Source organism: Condylura cristata, unplaced genomic scaffold (assembly GCF_000260355.1).
Source record: "Condylura cristata isolate star-nosed mole 26May11 unplaced genomic scaffold, ConCri1.0 scaffold00023, whole genome shotgun sequence".
NCBI lineage: Eukaryota > Metazoa > Chordata > Mammalia > Eulipotyphla > Talpidae > Condylura > Condylura cristata.
In genome coordinates, this window is record NW_004567124.1 from 33,989,411 (window position 1) to 33,993,892 (window position 4,482).

The window sequence follows — 4,482 nt, forward strand, 5'->3', positions numbered from 1 at the left end:
TGCAAGCTAGCGGTAGCCGCTTTGGTGCGAGTTCAGTCCCCAGCCTGGAGGTGACTCACATGGTGCGGCAGAACTTTCCTGACCTGTCCGCTGCTCCCCTCAGCCATGTATTTCATTGATCTGCCTGTTCTGCTTCCCAGTCTATCTCTGGTGAAGCCTCTCACCATTCCTGCACCTCTGGCTTGTACCCCAGTTCTGTATAAATAGATAAAATTTAAAAAAAGAAAAGAAAATGCCAATGTACTTAGGATCTTTAACAAAACTGGAGTGTATAATACTGATACCTAGAGAAGAAAGAAGCATTTATACAAAATTTCCCAGTAAGTATAACCAGGTTTTTACCTAAGTCCTGACACATCAATAGACAACCTGTACTTCATGGGCATGTATAAGGTCAACTACCTGTTGACCAAGTTTTCCTCAATGGTGAAGTCGCTACTCTCGTAACTTATAGTATCAGGGAAAACACCCATCTCCACACCAATTCTATTACACCCACCCTTATTCAAACTATAAAGCTATGGTTCTACTGTTGCCAATGCTACTTTTTCTAGCTTGAGGAAGTAGGACTTATCTTCTAATAAGAATATAGCATAGGGCCCCAAAACCTCCATCCTAACTGAGCAAAGCAGAAATCTAGAAATTAACTTCAGTTCACATGACTACTCAGAGAGCCTGCTATGATGTTAGTACATATTCACTACAGGTTTATTTTCTCAAGAAAAATACCAAAACACCTAAGTAATTTCTCTTAGTAAGAAAAGAGAAAGTATCAAGTCAGAGCAAAAATCTCGATTAAAATCAAGGTTCACTAAACCTGAGATGTCCTAAGGCAAGTCCCCAAAACAGGTAAGAGGGCAAGTATTTAAGTCACATACACCAGACTAAACTAGTCTCCAATTTTACTTTCTGAAATAAACATAAACAGAAAGTGGTCTGGATGTTCTAAAGACTTCAGAATCTGAAGATCCTAAAGAATGAATCTTTAAATCAGAGGACTTTTCAAGAACATCTACCTGTAGTTACCTAAATTGCAAAATATTTCTTCCCAAAATTAAGCTTATAAAGCAGATCTGTATAAAGTATTCTATAATACAAAAGCCCAAAAAAAGAAGTTAGTTTATTTAAAATCTTAGTTTCTTTAATCACTCTTTTATAAATAGATCATTTTCTAAATCCAATAATTCCTCTTATAAATATCAACCTAATGAAGAACAGGAGCTACGACAGTCTTCTCATGGCTAAGTGGGTTTGAAGTCCTAGAGGACCAGAAAAGTGGCCAAATCTGACTAGCTACCCACCACCCCATTGGCTCGAAGGAGGCCCCGCCCCGCTCAGCCACCGTAACAGAACATCCAGGGAACTCCAGGAAAGGTTGTCCCCGGCCACACTTCTAGGTCTCTGCAGACTCGTTGCCCCTCCCCCCCACCGCCACCGTCGCGGAAGCACGGTCACAACACAAGCAGCACGAGACCGCAGGCTCCGACTAAAGGACCTTGAGCACCTCACCCCAATAATTACGAGGGGAGTGGCGGTGGCCATGCTCGTACGCTGCAAGTTGCTCAGTGCCTTCCACGACGCACGGAGCAAAGCGGAGACAACAGCTCTGGCACTGAACCCTCATGCCGCAGGCGAACGGCACGGCCCAGCCACGGGAGTAAGTCCAGGCACCTCCAACAGCTCGCAGTTCGCGGGGACACCTCCCACCCCACCGAGCCTTAGGGCGAGGCCAATCTAGGCGCCGTGACTCGCAGCCAAACCGGACAGCGGGCTTTCCCGGCCCCGCCTCACTGGCCAAGGAGGCGGAAACCGGGAGGTGGGGGGTAGGACGGCCTAGGGGAGTGGCATCGCCGCTCCGTACGCCCCTCGGGCCAACCGGATCCGAGAAGGCGGGGGAAGGCAGACTTCACGCCCCCTCCCAGCCGCGCCCTGGAGCAACACGCGGGAGACCCCCCCCTTCCCCACTCCCGCAGCCCCGCGGGCCCGGACGCGGTCCCGCCCACCAGGGGGGAATGGAGGGGGCCGGCCCCCACCGCACTCCGCGCAGACGGCCCCGCCCCTTTCTCCACAACCGCACGCGCGCGCCGGCCCCGCCCCTGAGCGGCGGCGCGAGATCCCGCCCCCTCCGCGCGCACCGGGACTACGCTCTCCTCCTTCTGATCTGCTGAGCGCCCGCTCCGCCCCCCACCCCCCTCACACAGCCACACACCTCCCGCCCGTCTGCTCTACGGGAAGCCGAGGAGGTCAGCCCCCCTAAAAATACACACCCTCGAGTCCGGCGTTACCCGCCACCCGGGCTCCCCGCCCTGACCCCAGCCCGGCGTGCTCTCACCGCAAAGCTGCTTCGGCCGCTCTTCAGTGCGTGTCCCCCACGGCGTGAGCCCCAGGCTTAGCACCGAGGCCCCGAGAACGGCGCGGGGCACAGGCCCACCGAAGCGGACTGGCAGCCTCCTCTCCGCTAACGAAGGGGTCACAGGCCCCGGTGTCCAGACTAGGAAGGAGGGAGGGAGGGAGGGAGGGAAACTCCGAGGGGGGAAGGGGAGGGGGGGAAGATGGAGAAACCGTCTCCGCCGCCTCTACCGCCGCGGCCGCTTCTCTGTTACCCGGGAAATCCCGCCCACTCTCCTGGCCCGCCCCGTAGAGGGAAGATTCAACTTCGCTCCACCACAGGCCGCGTTATCCGCCCGTCAAAAGCTTAGCCAATCGCTGTACCGTGCCTGCCGACTGCCCGCCCCTTCCCCCTCAGCCGGGAGGGGAGGGGAGAGCCGCTCACCTCTCCACGCCCCTATTGGCGGGGAGCTTCCTTAACTCAACCCCGCCTATTGGAGACAAACTGCTGAATCCCACCCCTGAGGCATGACGCTATTGGAGGAAGCGAGGAAGTTCTTCATGTCTCATTGGAAGATTCCACACATCCCGCCCCTTACGGTCTCAGTCACAGGCCCAACAAAGTCGGCTCCCGCCCTCGCCGCTCGTCGCATCGGAAGGCTATCCCCCTGGCTCTCGCAGCCCAGGAAGGTAAGTAACCGATGTGGGGTAAAATGTCCGTAAGTGAAACAGGCTCCTCCTACCACAGTGCCGGGCCAGGCCCCGCCCCCACCCCTCGGATTGGAGGTCTCGGCGCTGGTAGAGCCTCCACTGGTTGCGCCGCGCGTCCAGAAGGAGCGGACTCCGCCCTGCTCGAGGAGGCTGAACCCTAGCAGTCCTTTTGTGGAATGTTTACACTAGAGACTGAGCGCAGAGTTCCAGGGCCGGGAACCGGAGGTGAAGCGGCGCTGAGCGGCGGAGCTCCGAGGGCCAGTGACTTGAGGGGGAGAGGCAGCATCCCGGAGAATGCCCTTACCGAAAATTAGTAAAGACTCTCATCCCTGCCTCCACGGTCTCGCTTTGTAATTTACATTTCCGCACGCTGCCTCCTTATAAACACAAATATCCGGGGCGGCCAACAGCTCCTTTCGGTAAGTACAGACTTAAGCGCTGGAGGCTACAGCCGAAAAATATCACAAGGGTTACCAGCCTGGAGCGCAGAGGCTGCACACTCCCAAACCCTGCATATTTAGTCTTCAGAGGGCGGAGATAAATAAGACAAGGCAGGGCCCCAACCGCCACCGCCCTGGCTGGCCCCCGGAAGGCGGGGCTCGCGATCTCCAGGATATCGGCATCCTCGCACTTTAACTGAAGAAGCAGGAAAAAGACCAAGACAGGCCACACGGCATAAATGAATCCTCTCTTCATTCACCGCACTTCAGAGAAAGGGTAGAAATCCCAGAACTGGTGACAAAAGATAGTAAACGCGGCTGTTCACCCCTAAAGTGTGTTAAGAACAGACCCTAGGCATTCTGTGTACATAGTCATGCCTCGAACAAAGTGCTACTAAACCAAGGTCGCTCTCATTTATTCATCAAACGGGTCGGAAAACACCCTGGCCTTGCTTTGGGGGGCGCTCACGGAGCGCTGGGAGAGAAGGGGGCGGGACCAGACTTTTCCCGCTCTCCAGCAAAAAGGCAGCTCCCCCAAGGAAGCCAAGTAGATCCCCAGTGGCAGACTTCGAGAACCCGTCCCTAGGACCTTACTTGTCCTTCCTCCGCAACCCAGCGGAGATGGCAAGAAACCAACACAGGCAACAGGTGGACCCGGCTCCGAAGGGTGGCTTCGTGCCGCGAGGGCAGGCCAGCGAACTGTGGGCTTCATGAGTAATCGGCAGGTAAAAGCAGCCTCGCAGGAAACCAAGCCCTGCCCCACTATGGAGTTCATTAAAAATAAGTCTCCCCGACAAAAGCGACCCCCGGGCCAGATCTCTCGAAGGTTAAGCAGGAGCCTCACCCTGCAAAACTCACAAGAGCTACCTTTCGTTCTGGATTAGCCCCCCCCCCCCCCCACCCCCGCTCCCTAGACGGAGTGCCACGCCCGTTCCCACCTTTAGACCAAGAACCTGAGCAGGACTGCCCCTCCCCCGCCACACGCACATTTCTCCCTCCACAG

General features: G+C 55.5%; 1 protein-coding gene across 1 annotated transcript in view; it reads right to left on the minus strand.

The window, feature by feature from the left end:
* SIN3A (SIN3 transcription regulator family member A) overlaps window positions 1-2,656 on the minus strand; it is a 54,322-nt gene extending 51,666 nt beyond the window's left edge. The window contains exon 1 of the mRNA XM_004687995.2: window positions 2,333-2,656. The gene's annotated coding sequence lies outside the window, so the exon portion shown is untranslated. The remainder of the gene's footprint in view (window positions 1-2,332) is intronic.
* Between the last annotated feature and the right edge of the window lie 1,826 nt (window positions 2,657-4,482).